The 16214-nt window shown below is 48.9% G+C and overlaps 8 non-coding genes and 1 pseudogene across 8 annotated transcripts; all 9 read left to right on the forward strand.

Annotated features, from left to right (window-relative positions):
• The first annotated feature begins 944 nt into the window (after positions 1 to 944).
• Positions 945 to 1135, forward strand: LOC141221736 (U2 spliceosomal RNA). Its single transcript, XR_012289697.1, has one exon. It is a non-coding gene; the product is annotated as a U2 spliceosomal RNA (small nuclear RNA).
• A 1121-nt stretch (positions 1136 to 2256) lies between these two features.
• LOC141221794 (U2 spliceosomal RNA) lies at positions 2257 to 2447 on the forward strand. The gene has a single exon (XR_012289737.1). It is a non-coding gene; the product is annotated as a U2 spliceosomal RNA (small nuclear RNA).
• A 1122-nt stretch (positions 2448 to 3569) lies between these two features.
• Positions 3570 to 3760, forward strand: LOC141221795 (U2 spliceosomal RNA). Its single transcript, XR_012289738.1, has one exon. It is a non-coding gene; the product is annotated as a U2 spliceosomal RNA (small nuclear RNA).
• Positions 3761 to 4881: 1121 nt separating this feature from the next.
• Positions 4882 to 4959, forward strand: LOC141221763 (U2 spliceosomal RNA; annotated as a pseudogene).
• Positions 4960 to 10523: 5564 nt separating this feature from the next.
• LOC141221750 (U2 spliceosomal RNA) lies at positions 10524 to 10718 on the forward strand. Its single transcript, XR_012289710.1, has one exon. It is a non-coding gene; the product is annotated as a U2 spliceosomal RNA (small nuclear RNA).
• A 1120-nt stretch (positions 10719 to 11838) lies between these two features.
• LOC141221796 (U2 spliceosomal RNA) lies at positions 11839 to 12029 on the forward strand. Its single transcript, XR_012289739.1, has one exon. It is a non-coding gene; the product is annotated as a U2 spliceosomal RNA (small nuclear RNA).
• A 1120-nt stretch (positions 12030 to 13149) lies between these two features.
• LOC141221797 (U2 spliceosomal RNA) lies at positions 13150 to 13340 on the forward strand. The gene has a single exon (XR_012289740.1). It is a non-coding gene; the product is annotated as a U2 spliceosomal RNA (small nuclear RNA).
• Positions 13341 to 14460: 1120 nt separating this feature from the next.
• Positions 14461 to 14651, forward strand: LOC141221798 (U2 spliceosomal RNA). The gene has a single exon (XR_012289741.1). It is a non-coding gene; the product is annotated as a U2 spliceosomal RNA (small nuclear RNA).
• Positions 14652 to 15772: 1121 nt separating this feature from the next.
• Positions 15773 to 15963, forward strand: LOC141221800 (U2 spliceosomal RNA). The gene has a single exon (XR_012289743.1). It is a non-coding gene; the product is annotated as a U2 spliceosomal RNA (small nuclear RNA).
• Positions 15964 to 16214: the final 251 nt, after the last annotated feature.

A 16214-nucleotide genomic window follows, 5' to 3' on the forward strand; every position in this document is an offset into this window, starting at 1 on the left:
GTGCATTGCATTGCCATGTAATGTAATGTAATGCAATGCTATCTATCTAGCTCTCCCTCTATACTTCCTTTTGTATAAACAGACATATTAGGCAAGCATTTTGGAGCTTTCACCTAAATAACTACAGGTGGTGAGATAAGCTGCACAATATAATTGACCTTTCAGTATATTGTTGCACACACACCATCTATTTAGCAAATGCCCTTGTTATCAACAGCAGCCTTTTAAACTCACCTGAGCTAACAGGTATGTGAGCTGGTTACTCTGCTGCGCTTAAAATTTCTTTTTTGGTTTGCTACAATGCCTTTTCTGAAACGTTGTCTCCCTCTGCTGGAACACTGACTTCTTTCACTTAATGCCTGCAGACTATAAAAGAGAAACCAACCCAAAAAGTTTGGTTGATTAGTCTGTGGCATTCTTTTAAACTGTTGCTTATGGCGGTCTCTGTGAGCTTCTCAGTGACATTCAGCCATCCAGGTATCCCGCCTGCAGTAGATGGAATGTGGCAATGGAACGCTGGCTGCGCGTGTCATAATAGGCTCTGAGCCTTTATATACCTGCGCACAGCAGCAGCCACCTTCAGTCTGCTGCTGGACAGCCAGCAGCAGCAGCAGCAGGAGAGGTAATTAATCAGCAACCCTCCTGCTAAGGGTAGACAGCTGCTCGTTCCACCCCCCCCCCCCCGCCTTAATTGGTTCTCCTCCCTTCCAACGGTGTTGAGGCGGGTGGGAACAGCCGGGGGTTGAGGGTACTGTGCTAAAAGAGGTGGAGTTATGCAGATCTAAAACGCGTGGATTGCAGCAGCAGCAAGCCAAAAAGTGCAGGCATGTGAGGGATCTAGAGGTTGACAGCATGTCTTCTTAACGGGAGTCCAGGTGGCCATCTCCACAAATGGACTTTTCAGAATCCTTGGGTGGCACCGTAGTCGGAAACCAATTCTGGTTATCGCTTCTCGGCCTTTTGGCTAAGATCAAGTGTAGTATCTGTTCTTATCAGTTTAATATCTGATACGTCCCCTATCTGGGGACCATATATTAAATGGATTTTTAGAACAGGGAGATGGAAAAAGAGCTTGCTCTGTCCACTCCACACATTGACCTGGTATTGCAGTATCTCCAGGACCGGTGCACCCCTTCTTTAATGCAGTTTCTAAAATCAGAAAGAATTGAATTCAATGCTTTTTGTTCATTTTGCTTGTTTGTCGGATTTTGGGATGGACTCTTTGGCTTTGCTTTTCTTCTCCTCATTGGATTTTTCATGTTAAAAGTTGCAGAAGGCAGATGACAAGCTTATTTTGGTTCAACTTCAGCAACTGTGCATTGCATTGCCATGTAATGTAATGTAATGCAATGCTATCTATCTAGCTCTCCCTCTATACTTCCTTTTGGATAAACAGACATATTAGGCAAGCATTTTGGAGCTTTCACCTAAATAACTACAGGTGGTGAGATAAGCTGCACAATATAATTGACCTTTCAGTATATTGTTGCACACACACCATCTATTTAGCAAATGCCCTTGTTATCAACAGCAGCCTTTTAAACTCACCTGAGCTAACAGGTATGTGAGCTGGTTACTCTGCTGCGCTTAAAATTTCTTTTTTGGTTTGCTACAATGCCTTTTCTGAAACGTTGTCTCCCTCTGCTGGAACACTGACTTCTTTCATTTAATGCCTGCAGACTATAAAAGAGAAACCAACCCAAAAAGTTTGGTTGATTAGTCTGTGGCATTCTTTTAAACTGTTGCTTATGGCGGTCTCTGTGAGCTTCTCAGTGACATTCAGCCATCCAGGTATCCCGCCTGCAGTAGCCGGAATGTGGCAATGGAACGCTGGCTGCGCGTGTCATAATAGGCTCTGAGCCTTTATATACCTGCGCACAGCAGCAGCCACCTTCAGTCTGCTGCTGGACAGCCAGCAGCAGCAGCAGCAGGAGAGGTAATTAATCAGCAACCCTCCTGCTAAGGGTAGACAGTTGCTCGTTCCACCCCCCCCCCCGCCTTAATTGGTTCTCCTCCCTTCCAACGGTGTTGAGGCGGGTGGGAACAGCCGGGGGTTGAGGGTACTGTGCTAAAAGAGGTGGAGTTATGCAGATCTAAAACGCGTGGATTGCAGCAGCAGCAAGCCGAAAAGTGCAGGCATGTGAGGGATCTAGAGGTTGACAGCATGTCTTCTTAACGGGAGTCCAGGTGGCCATCTCCACAAATGGACTTTTCAGAATCCTTGGGTGGCACCGTAGTCGGAAACCAATTCTGGTTATCGCTTCTCGGCCTTTTGGCTAAGATCAAGTGTAGTATCTGTTCTTATCAGTTTAATATCTGATACGTCCCCTATCTGGGGACCATATATTAAATGGATTTTTAGAACAGGGAGATGGAAAAAGAGCTTGCTCTGTCCACTCCACGCATTGACCTGGTATTGCAGTATCTCCAGGACCGGTGCACCCCTTCTTTAATGCAGTTTCTAAAATCAGAAAGAATTGAATTCAATGCTTTTTGTTCATTTTGCTTGTTTGTCGGATTTTGGGATGGACTCTTTGGCTTTGCTTTTCTTCTCCTCATTGGATTTTTCATGTTAAAAGTTGCAGAAGCCAGATGACAAGCTCATTTTGGTTCAACTTCAGCAACTGTGCATTGCATTGCCATGTAATGTAATGTAATGCAATGCTATCTATCTAGCTCTCCCTCTATACTTCCTTTTGGATAAACAGACATATTAGGCAAGCATTTTGGAGCTTTCACCTAAATAACTACAGGTGGTGAGATAAGCTGCACAATATAATTGACCTTTCAGTATATTGTTGCACACACACCATCTATTTAGCAAATGCCCTTGTTATCAACAGCAGCCTTTTAAACTCACCTGAGCTAACAGGTATGTGAGCTGGTTACTCTGCTGCGCTTAAAATTTCTTTTTTGGTTTGCTACAATGCCTTTTCTGAAACGTTGTCTCCCTCTGCTGGAACACTGACTTCTTTCATTTAATGCCTGCAGACTATAAAAGAGAAACCAACCCAAAAAGTTTGGTTGATTAGTCTGTGGCATTCTTTTAAACTGTTGCTTATGGCGGTCTCTGTGAGCTTCTCAGTGACATTCAGCCATCCAGGTATCCCGCCTGCAGTAGACGGAATGTGGCAATGGAACGCTGGCTGCGCGTGTCATAATAGGCTCTGAGCCTTTATATACCTGCGCACAGCAGCAGCCACCTTCAGTCTGCTGCTGGACAGCCAGCAGCAGCAGCAGCAGGAGAGGTAATTAATCAGCAACCCTCCTGCTAAGGGTAGACAGCTGCTCGTTCCACCCCCCCCCCCCGCCTTAATTGGTTCTCCTCCCTTCCAACGGTGTTGAGGCAGGTGGGAACAGCCGGGGGTTGAGGGTACTGTGCTAAAAGAGGTGGAGTTATGCAGATCTAAAACGCGTGGATTGCAGCAGCAGCAAGCCGAAAAGTGCAGGCATGTGAGGGATCTAGAGGTTGACAGCATGTCTTCTTAACGGGAGTCCAGGTGGCCATCTCCACAAATGGACTTTTCAGAATCCTTGGGTGGCACCGTAGTCGGAAACCAATTCTGGTTATCGCTTCTCGGCCTTTTGGCTAAGATCAAGTGTAGTATCTGTTCTTATCAGTTTAATATCTGATACGTCCCCTATCTGGGGACCATATATTAAATGGATTTTTAGAACAGGGAGATGGAAAAAGAGCTTGCTCTGTCCACTCCACGCATTGACCTGGTATTGCAGTATCTCCAGGACCGGTGCACCCCTTCTTTAATGCAGTTTCTAAAATCAGAAAGAATTGAATTCAATGCTTTTTGTTCATTTTGCTTGTTTGTCGGATTTTGGGATGGACTCTTTGGCTTTGCTTTTCTTCTCCTCATTGGATTTTTCATGTTAAAAGTTGCAGAAGCCAGATGACAAGCTCATTTTGGTTCAACTTCAGCAACTGTGCATTGCATTGCCATGTAATGTAATGTAATGCAATGCTATCTATCTAGCTCTCCCTCTATACTTCCTTTTGGATAAACAGACATATTAGGCAAGCATTTTGGAGCTCTCACCTAAATAACTACAGGTGGTGAGATAAGCTGCACAATATAATTGACCTTTCAGTATATTGTTGCACACACACCATCTATTTAGCAAATGCCCTTGTTATCAACAGCAGCCTTTTAAACTCACCTGAGCTAACAGGTATGTGAGCTGGTTACTCTGCTGCGCTTAAAATTTCTTTTTTGGTTTGCTACAATGCCTTTTCTGAAACGTTGTCTCCCTCTGCTGGAACACTGACTTCTTTCATTTAATGCCTGCAGACTATAAAAGAGAAACCAACCCAAAAAGTTTGGTTGATTAGTCTGTGGCATTCTTTTAAACTGTTGCTTATGGCGGTCTCTGTGAGCTTCTCAGTGACATTCAGCCATCCAGGTATCCCGCCTGCAGTAGACGGAATGTGGCAATGGAACGCTGGCTGCGCGTGTCATAATAGGCTCTGAGCCTTTATATATCTGCGCACAGCAGCAGCCACCTTCAGTCTGCTGCTGGACAGCCAGCAGCAGCAGCAGCAGGAGAGGTAATTAATCAGCAACCCTCCTGCTAAGGGTAGACAGCTGCTCGTTCCACCCCCCCCCCCGCCTTAATTGGTTATCCTCCCTTCCAACGGTGTTGAGGCGGGTGGGAACAGCCGGGGGTTGAGGGTACTGTGCTAAAAGAGGTGGAGTTATGCAGATCTAAAACGCGTGGATTGCAGCAGCAGCAAGCCGAAAAGTGCAGGCATGTGAGGGATCTAGAGGTTGACAGCATGTCTTCTTAACGGGAGTCCAGGTGGCCATCTCCACAAATGGACTTTTCAGAATCCTTGGGTGGCACCGTAGTCGGAAACCAATTCTGGTTATCGCTTCTCGGCCTTTTGGCTAAGATCAAGTGTAGTATCTGTTCTTTTAAGAACACAAGAGCTACGATCTACACTTGACGAGAGCGATCGAACTCGGAAGGAGAAGAGCTTCGGAGCCCAGCTGACATCGGAGAAGGAAGGCGGATATCGGTGGGAGGAAGAAGCTCTAAAGAATCCAGAAGAAGACGAAGACTCGGAGAAGAATCGGGCTGTCCTGTGGAATCTTCGAGGAAGAAAATCATCGAGACAAAGACCTTTCGGGGAATTTGTCCAGAACACGACGGGAGAAGAATCTGCATAGCTCCACCCATTCCGGGAAGAGTTCCAGATCCAGCTCCAAGAAGTAACTGCAGGAGGAAAGCCATGGCAAGCGCTGCGAGGAAGGCCGAAAAGAAGAGCCTGGAGCAGGGGACAGCCAGGAGGGCCCAGCCAAGAGCCGATTCTGACCCCAAGGACTCTGCCTCCACGACTGGCCAGCAGAAGGGACCCCAGAAGCCCCGCCACGAAGCTCCAGCCCTGGAGCCATGGATGCGGCAGACGGTGGCCCTGAAGCTGAAGGAAGTGGATGGGAGGGTGCCGGACATGTCCTCGGACGTGTTCTGCCAGAAGATGCTGCTGGATCGAGGCTTCTCCAGGTCGGACACCCTCAGCATCCAGACCTTCTTGACGGGGATCTTCTTCGTCACCTTCGCCACTGTGAACACCTGCAGGAGGTTCTGGGAAATGGTAAGCGCAAAAGGACCGGATAATTCTTTCTCTGCCTTTACAGGTAGCTGCCCTATCCAGAGGGACGAAAGGAGGATCACGGTCTCCATGCGCAACCCGCACACCCCAGGCCAAGACATCTGTACCTTCCTGAGACGCTTCTGTTTGGTTGTGAAGGAACCCTCTCACATCCTGAATGGACTCGGCTTCTGGACAGGTAAGTGGTCAGTGACCGTTAGACTTCACAGGGACCTGGCGTACTCAGACGGACTTCGGCACCTGCCCCCGACATTCTCCCTGGGCAACTCCTACGGCCTCATCTATTACCCGGACATGCCGCGGAACTGCAGGAGATGCGGCAAGAACGGCCACGAGATGAAGGACTGCAAGGAGGATGCCTGCAGGATTTGTCGAGTGACGGGACACAGCTCGAAGGACTGCCCGAAGAAGACGTCCTGCAACCTGTGTGGGCTGGCGGCTCATCTGTACAAGGATTGCCCCAAGCGTGAGAGATCCTGGGCATCGGTGGTTGCGACGACCCCAGCTACGGAGGACAAGGCCCCGACGACCAGGCCTGTGAAGGTCAAGGACGCGACGACCAAGGCCCCAGCGGCCAAGGCCGAGACGACCAAGGCCAAAGCGGTCAAGGAGTCGGTGGCCAAAGCCCCAGCGACGGTCCCAGCAGCTCCGAAGCAGAAGAAAAAGTCAAAGGAGGGTAAGAGTTCTGTCACCCCTCTCTCGATCCCTCCCCCTGCCACCCCCGTCCAATCCCCCCCCACCCCGGCCACCCCTGCTGAGGATTCCACTTCCTCTTCCTCCTTCCCCTACTCCTCAGCAGGTGTCCTTTCCCCTGCCCCGGCAGCCACTCTCCCTCCCCAGACCATGGTAGCGGTGGAATTAACCTTTCCTCCACCCGCCGCTATCTAATCCGAGGAGGATTTTCCCCTTCTTGTCTCCCCAGTTCCAACCCGGGGAAAGAGGAAGGTGGAGGACAGCCCTGCTACTGAATCCTCCAAAAAGAAGATTCTGGATTTCGTAGGCGAAAAGGAGGATACCCTCCCTGAGCCAGAAGAGATGGAGCACATGGTTGAGACCCTGGTGGCCGAGCCAGAAGAGGAGGAACTGGTGGTCGCCGAGATCGAGGCCGCGCTGCTTGACCAGATGGAGGAAGAGGGCCTGCTGGTGATCCCGTCACCAGCAGTCAACACCGACGAGGGACCACCCGACCGGAGTGGTAACTAAGGTGTATGGCCTGCGCTAACTTTTTCTTTTTTCCCTACATGATGGCTAATATTCACTTATTTTCCATTAATGTCAGGAGCATCAAGGACAAGTTTAGACGTCAGACTATTTATGCCTTCCTTACTTCCCAGTTGTGTGATGTTTATATGTTGCAGGAATGTTCCCTTCCCTCCTCTAGGTCCTTCAAACATCTGGCCAGGGAGTGGTCCCACGGTCCATCCTACTGGTCCGGTGGGGGTGACTGCAAGTCTGCGGGGGTCGCAATTCTGATCAGGGGGGGCGCATTCACGCTTGAGTCCGTCCAGGAGCTCATCTGCGGCAGGGCTCTTGTTGTAGATGGCAACTGGGCGGGAGAACCTGTCAGGTTCATCAACGTGTATGCGTCCCCACTGAAGAATGAGCGTTTGGAGCTTTTCCAGACCCTGCGGCTTCAGCTTGCCACCACCAGGACCTTAGTGATGGCCGGGGATTTCAACTGCCCCATCGAGGAGGATGGTCGTAGTTCTGGCACATCTGCCAAGTTGGACATCACGTCCAAGCTGCTCATCGAGATGGTAACCGAGGCTTCTCTTCAGGATGTGGTGGGCTCCATGGGGAGAGGCTCCACGAACTATTCGTGGAGCCGACCCGATGGCTCACTCCGCTCCAGGATTGACTTTGTGTTCACCTCTCGGGCAGTCAGGCAGAGTAGGCACTCGATGGTCTCCTGCTTCTTCTCCGACCACAGAGCCATTCACTTACAAGGTGTCCTCGGCGACGGTTTTCCGTCCGGCCCCGGCTCCTGGAAGCTGAATTGTGCTCTGCTGGCTCAGGATGAAGTCGTGGAGGAGCTGAGAGCAGCCTACGCAATGTGGCAGTCCTACAAGGGTAGCTTCCAAACAGTCTCTGATTGGTGGGAATATGTTAAACTTGAGTTTCGCTGTTTCTTTCAGGCCAAGGGTCGACAACAGGCGTGTGAGAAGAGGAGGGACTTCAGAGGGCTGCAGCGCGAGCTGCGGTCGCTGCAGGACCTTCTTCACTGCGGCTGGGACGTGAGGGAGGAGCTGGAGGAGACCAAGAAGAGCCTGAAAAGGCACTTTGAGGAGGAGTCCAAGCGAATCGTCTTCCGTTCCAAAGTGGAGAATCTGGAGAAGGGTGAGAAATGTAACTCATTCTTTTTCAGGAAACTTCATGCCGGTCACACGCCCCTGAACGAGCTGCGAGACGAGAGCGGAAACATGCGACGTGGGAAGGAGGACGTGATGAGGGTCGTCAGCGACTTCTACAGCGAACTCTACTCCCACAAGACTACCGACCCCGACGCTGCTGATAAGTTCCTGTCAGGTATCACTAACCATCTTGATCCTGCAGGCACGGCAGCCTTGGACAAACCTCTGATGGTGGGCGAATTGCTCTCTGCCGCTAAATCCTTTAGGACCGGCAGGACCCCGGGCAGTGATGGTCTTCCAGCGGAGCTCTATGTAGCGCTGGGAGACCTCATCTGTCCGGACCTGTTGGACCTGTACGAGGAGATGGTGGTGGAGGGTAGAATGCCTCCATCTTTGAGGGAAGGAATGGTCACGATCCTGTACAAGCGGAAGGGAGAGAGGTGCGACCTGAGGAATTGGCGTCCCATCACTCTGCTCAACGTGGACTACAAGATCCTGGCCAAGACGATGGCGACACGACTTAAGACGGTCATCGGACGGATCATCCACCCGGACCAGACCTGCGGCATCCCTGGACGTCGCATCGCAGACAGCCTCGCTCTCGTGCGGGACACGGTCGAGTACATCAAGGTCCGCCGCGCACACGCGGCCCTGGTCTCCTTGGATCAGGAGAAGGCCTTCGACCGGGTTTCCCACGAGTTCATGGGCCGAGCTCTGCACCGGTTAGGTTTGGGTAACATGTTTTGTTCGTATGTCCGTCTGATGTATTTTGATATCCACAGCTCGGTGTTGGTGAACGGCTGGAAGACTGACCCCTTCCCTGTCCTCTCTGGGGTCAGACAAGGCTGCCCTCTATCACCTCTTCTTTTTGTTTGTGTTATAGAACTCTTCGCAGAGGCTATCCGGCAGAATGGAGAGATCAGAGGGATCACCGCACCGGGTCCGGGACGACACGAGGTCAAGTGCTCGCTCTACATGGACGACGTCACCGTCTTCTGCGCTGATCGTGGTTCAGTCGACGCCCTCGTCCAGACGTGTGAGAGGTTCGGCCGGGCTTCAGGGGCCAAAGTCAACTGCAGGAAGTCGGAAGCCATGCTCTTCGGGGATTGGCAGCCGGCCTCCTCCGCCCCCTTCCCCTTCAACATTCAACCGGATTTCCTCAAGGTGCTGGGAGTCTGGTTCGGGAAGGAAGGAGCGGCCCTCAAGTCCTGGCAAGAACGCTTGGCCAAGGTGAAGCAACGGATCGGACTCTGGAGCCTCAGACACCTCACTTGTGAGGGTAAGGCACTCGTCCTGCGTAATGAGGTCCTGCCCGTCTTGCAGTACACGGTGCAGGCCTGGCCCCCACACGTCACTGTGTGCAGGGCCATTACCAGGACAGTGTTTCACTTTGTCTGGGGATCCAAGATGGACAGAGTCAGGCGGGCCGTCATGTACAAGGAGCCTCGCAAGGGTGGGAAGGGCGTTCCAGATATCCCCACCCTCCTGCGATCCTCTTTTGTGTGTGATTGTGTCCGCCGGACTTTGCAAGTCAAGAATGGCTCCGCGGGCAGGTCCATGTCTCGCTTCTTCCTGCTTCCTCTTTGGAGGCGACTCGGCTGGGACAAGTGGGACAGCTCCTTCCCCTACAACTGGACGACGCCATGGTTCTACGGAGACGTCGTTCGATTTGTGGGGGAGCATCAACTGGAGGGACTCAAGCCCGACTTGTGGAAGCCCAAAACTATCCACAAGCTAATCAGAGCCAAGGATGACGTGGAGAACATCACAGGACTTCACCAGGACACGCTGGAGACTGTGTGGACAAATGTGTCGTCTGACAGGCTGACCAACGGGCACAAGGACTTGTCGTGGATGGCGATTCAGGGCGGACTGCCCGTCCGGTCATTCATGCATGCCCGGAACCTGTGCAAGACCCGGTACTGCCCAAGGTGCCCCTTCGTGGAGGAAACATCTTTGCACACTTTTTGGGACTGCGGATTTGCACAGCGCCTATTGACTGCACTTGAGGACGACCTGAGGAACTCTGTCCCCAGGGCGAGCCTATCGCACCATTCTGTGCTTTACGGACTCTTCCCTGGGGTTCATACCGTCGGAGCCATCCAGGAGGCTTGGCGCCTTATGAACTGCTTCAAGGATGCCGTTTGGGTCGCCAGGAACCGGCTCATCTTGAGGAGGGAGAGGATGTCCATCCAGGATTGCCGCAGGCTGATCCACAGCCTGCTCAGAGACTATTCCATCATGGACGGTCCGGAGGACGAGGATGAGGACTAAACCCCTCCTCCCCCTCTCCCCTTATGTGTCTTGTCTTTCAATAAAGCTTCGGGCCTGTGATTTTCCCCTCCCCATCCCCTTTTTCCCAATCCCCATCGCTTATCACGGTTCGTCGTACTGTATTGATTGACATGCTTTTTCTTTCAGATTGAGTGTTTTGTGTAGCATAGGGGTGTGATGTGTCTAGTTAGTGCGTCGTATCCTCATGCTATGTAAATATGATGTAGAATTCTGTGTGTACTGGGCTGCGGCACTGTACACTGTCTGTTAACTTATTTTTTGTGCTAATAAAAGATATATTCAATCAAAAAAAATCTGTTCTTATCAGTTTAATATCTGATACGTCCCCTATCTGGGGACCATATATTAAATGGATTTTTAGAACAGGGAGATGGAAAAAGAGCTTGCTCTGTCCACTCCACGCATTGACCTGGTATTGCAGTATCTCCAGGACCGGTGCACCCCTTCTTTAATGCAGTTTCTAAAATCAGAAAGAATTGAATTCAATGCTTTTTGTTCATTTTGCTTGTTTGTCGGATTTTGGGATGGACTCTTTGGCTTTGCTTTTCTTCTCCTCATTGGATTTTTCATGTTAAAAGTTGCAGAAGCCAGATGACAAGCTCATTTTGGTTCAACTTCAGCAACTGTGCATTGCATTGCCATGTAATGTAATGTAATGCAATGCTATCTATCTAGCTCTCCCTCTATACTTCCTTTTGGATAAACAGACATATTAGGCAAGCATTTTGGAGCTTTCACCTAAATAACTACAGGTGGTGAGGTAAGCTGCACAATATAATTGACCTTTCAGTATATTGTTGCACACACACCATCTATTTAACAAATGCCCTTGTTATCAACAGCAGCCTTTTAAACTCACCTGAGCTAACAGGTATGTGAGCTGGTTACTCTGCTGCGCTTAAAATTTCTTTTTTGGTTTGCTACAATGCCTTTTCTGAAACGTTGTCTCCCTCTGCTGGAACACTGACTTCTTTCATTTAATGCCTGCAGACTATAAAAGAGAAACCAACCCAAAAAGTTTGGTTGATTAGTCTGTGGCATTCTTTTAAACTGTTGCTTATGGCGGTCTCTGTGAGCTTCTCAGTGACATTCAGCCATCCAGGTATCCCGCCTGCAGTAGACGGAATGTGGTAATGGAACGCTGGCTGCGCGTGTCATAATAGGCTCTGAGCCTTTATATACCTGCGCACAGCAGCAGCCACCTTCAGTCTGCTGCTGGACAGCCAGCAGCAGCAGCAGCAGGAGAGGTAATTAATCAGCAACCCTCCTGCTAAGGGTAGACAGCTGCTCGTTCCACCCCCCCCCCGCCTTAATTGGTTCTCCTCCCTTCCAACGGTGTTGAGGCGGGTGGGAACAGCCGGGGGTTGAGGGTACTGTGCTAAAAGAGGTGGAGTTATGCAGATCTAAAACGCGTGGATTGCAGCAGCAGCAAGCCGAAAAGTGCAGGCATGTGAGGGATCTAGAGGTTGACAGCATGTCTTCTTAACGGGAGTCCAGGTGGCCATCTCCACAAATGGACTTTTCAGAATCCTTGGGTGGCACCGTAGTCGGAAACCAATTCTGGTTATCGCTTCTCGGCCTTTTGGCTAAGATCAAGTGTAGTATCTGTTCTTATCAGTTTAATATCTGATACGTCCCCTATCTGGGGACCATATATTAAATGGATTTTTAGAACAGGGAGATGGAAAAAGAGCTTGCTCTGTCCACTCCACGCATTGACCTGGTATTGCAGTATCTCCAGGACCGGTGCACCCCTTCTTTAATGCAGTTTCTAAAATCAGAAAGAATTGAATTCAATGCTTTTTGTTCATTTTGCTTGTTTGTCGGATTTTGGGATGGACTCTTTGGCTTTGCTTTTCTTCTCCTCATTGGATTTTTCATGTTAAAAGTTGCAGAAGCCAGATGACAAGCTCATTTTGGTTCAACTTCAGCAACTGTGCATTGCATTGCCATGTAATGTAATGTAATGCAATGCTATCTATCTAGCTCTCCCTCTATACTTCCTTTTGGATAAACAGACATATTAGGCAAGCATTTTGGAGCTTTCACCTAAATAACTACAGGTGGTGAGATAAGCTGCACAATATAATTGACCTTTCAGTATATTGTTGCACACACACCATCTATTTAGCAAATGCCCTTGTTATCAACAGCAGCCTTTTAAACTCACCTGAGCTAACAGGTATGTGAGCTGGTTACTCTGCTGCGCTTAAAATTTCTTTTTTGGTTTGCTACAATGCCTTTTCTGAAACGTTGTCTCCCTCTGCTGGAACACTGACTTCTTTCATTTAATGCCTGCAGACTATAAAAGAGAAACCAACCCAAAAAGTTTGGTTGATTAGTCTGTGGCATTCTTTTAAACTGTTGCTTATGGCGGTCTCTGTGAGCTTCTCAGTGACATTCAGCCATCCAGGTATCCCGCCTGCAGTAGACGGAATGTGGTAATGGAACGCTGGCTGCGCGTGTCATAATAGGCTCTGAGCCTTTATATACCTGCGCACAGCAGCAGCCACCTTCAGTCTGCTGCTGGACAGCCAGCAGCAGCAGCAGCAGGAGAGGTAATTAATCAGCAACCCTCCTGCTAAGGGTAGACAGCTGCTCGTTCCACCCCCCCCCCGCCTTAATTGGTTCTCCTCCCTTCCAACGGTGTTGAGGCGGGTGGGAACAGCCGGGGGTTGAGGGTACTGTGCTAAAAGAGGTGGAGTTATGCAGATCTAAAACGCGTGGATTGCAGCAGCAGCAAGCCGAAAAGTGCAGGCATGTGAGGGATCTAGAGGTTGACAGCATGTCTTCTTAACGGGAGTCCAGGTGGCCATCTCCACAAATGGACTTTTCAGAATCCTTGGGTGGCACCGTAGTCGGAAACCAATTCTGGTTATCGCTTCTCGGCCTTTTGGCTAAGATCAAGTGTAGTATCTGTTCTTATCAGTTTAATATCTGATACGTCCCCTATCTGGGGACCATATATTAAATGGATTTTTAGAACAGGGAGATGGAAAAAGAGCTTGCTCTGTCCACTCCACGCATTGACCTGGTATTGCAGTATCTCCAGGACCGGTGCACCCCTTCTTTAATGCAGTTTCTAAAATCAGAAAGAATTGAATTCAATGCTTTTTGTTCATTTTGCTTGTTTGTCGGATTTTGGGATGGACTCTTTGGCTTTGCTTTTCTTCTCCTCATTGGATTTTTCATGTTAAAAGTTGCAGAAGCCAGATGACAAGCTCATTTTGGTTCAACTTCAGCAACTGTGCATTGCATTGCCATGTAATGTAATGTAATGCAATGCTATCTATCTAGCTCTCCCTCTATACTTCCTTTTGGATAAACAGACATATTAGGCAAGCATTTTGGAGCTTTCACCTAAATAACTACAGGTGGTGAGATAAGCTGCACAATATAATTGACCTTTCAGTATATTGTTGCACACACACCATCTATTTAGCAAATGCCCTTGTTATCAACAGCAGCCTTTTAAACTCACCTGAGCTAACAGGTATGTGAGCTGGTTACTCTGCTGCGCTTAAAATTTCTTTTTTGGTTTGCTACAATGCCTTTTCTGAAACGTTGTCTCCCTCTGCTGGAACACTGACTTCTTTCATTTAATGCCTGCAGACTATAAAAGAGAAACCAACCCAAAAAGTTTGGTTGATTAGTCTGTGGCATTCTTTTAAACTGTTGCTTATGGCGGTCTCTGTGAGCTTCTCAGTGACATTCAGCCATCCAGGTATCCCGCCTGCAGTAGACGGAATGTGGCAATGGAACGCTGGCTGCGCGTGTCATAATAGGCTCTGAGCCTTTATATACCTGCGCACAGCAGCAGCCACCTTCAGTCTGCTGCTGGACAGCCAGCAGCAGCAGCAGCAGGAGAGGTAATTAATCAGCAACCCTCCTGCTAAGGGTAGACAGCTGCTCGTTCCACCCCCCCCCCGCCTTAATTGGTTCTCCTCCCTTCCAACGGTGTTGAGGCGGGTGGGAACAGCCGGGGGTTGAGGGTACTGTGCTAAAAGAGGTGGAGTTATGCAGATCTAAAACGCGTGGATTGCAGCAGCAGCAAGCCGAAAAGTGCAGGCATGTGAGGGATCTAGAGGTTGACAGCATGTCTTCTTAACGGGAGTCCAGGTGGCCATCTCCACAAATGGACTTTTCAGAATCCTTGGGTGGCACCGTAGTCGGAAACCAATTCTGGTTATCGCTTCTCGGCCTTTTGGCTAAGATCAAGTGTAGTATCTGTTCTTATCAGTTTAATATCTGATACGTCCCCTATCTGGGGACCATATATTAAATGGATTTTTAGAACAGGGAGATGGAAAAAGAGCTTGCTCTGTCCACTCCACGCATTGACCTGGTATTGCAGTATCTCCAGGACCGGTGCACCCCTTCTTTAATGCAGTTTCTAAAATCAGAAAGAATTGAATTCAATGCTTTTTGTTCATTTTGCTTGTTTGTCGGATTTTGGGATGGACTCTTTGGCTTTGCTTTTCTTCTCCTCATTGGATTTTTCATGTTAAAAGTTGCAGAAGCCAGATGACAAGCTCATTTTGGTTCAACTTCAGCAACTGTGCATTGCATTGCCATGTAATGTAATGTAATGCAATGCTATCTATCTAGCTCTCCCTCTATACTTCCTTTTGGATAAACAGACATATTAGGCAAGCATTTTGGAGCTTTCACCTAAATAACTACAGGTGGTGAGATAAGCTGCACAATATAATTGACCTTTCAGTATATTGTTGCACACACACCATCTATTTAGCAAATGCCCTTGTTATCAACAGCAGCCTTTTAAACTCACCTGAGCTAACAGGTATGTGAGCTGGTTACTCTGCTGCGCTTAAAATTTCTTTTTTGGTTTGCTACAATGCCTTTTCTGAAACGTTGTCTCCCTCTGCTGGAACACTGACTTCTTTCATTTAATGCCTGCAGACTATAAAAGAGAAACCAACCCAAAAAGTTTGGTTGATTAGTCTGTGGCATTCTTTTAAACTGTTGCTTATGGCGGTCTCTGTGAGCTTCTCAGTGACATTCAGCCATCCAGGTATCCCGCCTGCAGTAGACGGAATGTGGCAATGGAACGCTGGCTGCGCGTGTCATAATAGGCTCTGAGCCTTTATATACCTGCGCACAGCAGCAGCCACCTTCAGTCTGCTGCTGGACAGCCAGCAGCAGCAGCAGCAGGAGAGGTAATTAATCAGCAACCCTCCTGCTAAGGGTAGACAGCTGCTCGTTCCACCCCCCCCCCCGCCTTAATTGGTTCTCCTCCCTTCCAACGGTGTTGAGGCGGGTGGGAACAGCCGGGGGTTGAGGGTACTGTGCTAAAAGAGGTGGAGTTATGCAGATCTAAAACGCGTGGATTGCAGCAGCAGCAAGCCGAAAAGTGCAGGCATGTGAGGGATCTAGAGGTTGACAGCATGTCTTCTTAACGGGAGTCCAGGTGGCCATCTCCACAAATGGACTTTTCAGAATCCTTGGGTGGCACCGTAGTCGGAAACCAATTCTGGTTATCGCTTCTCGGCCTTTTGGCTAAGATCAAGTGTAGTATCTGTTCTTATCAGTTTAATATCTGATACGTCCCCTATCTGGGGACCATATATTAAATGGATTTTTAGAACAGGGAGATGGAAAAAGAGCTTGCTCTGTCCACTCCACGCATTGACCTGGTATTGCAGTATCTCCAGGACCGGTGCACCCCTTCTTTAATGCAGTTTCTAAAATCAGAAAGAATTGAATTCAATGCTTTTTGTTCATTTTGCTTGTTTGTCGGATTTTGGGATGGACTCTTTGGCTTTGCTTTTCTTCTCCTCATTGGATTTTTCATGTTAAAAGTTGCAGAAGCCAGATGACAAGCTCATTTTGGTTCAACTTCAGCAACTGTGCATTGCATTGCCATGTAATGTAATGTAATGCAATGCTATCTATCTAGCTCTCCCTCTATACTTCCTTTT

The sequence above is a fragment of the Phyllobates terribilis genome, unplaced genomic scaffold (assembly GCF_046119375.1).
Source record: "Phyllobates terribilis strain yellow unplaced genomic scaffold, ASM4611937v1 Scaffold_334__1_contigs__length_2070977, whole genome shotgun sequence".
Lineage (NCBI taxonomy): Eukaryota > Metazoa > Chordata > Amphibia > Anura > Dendrobatidae > Phyllobates > Phyllobates terribilis.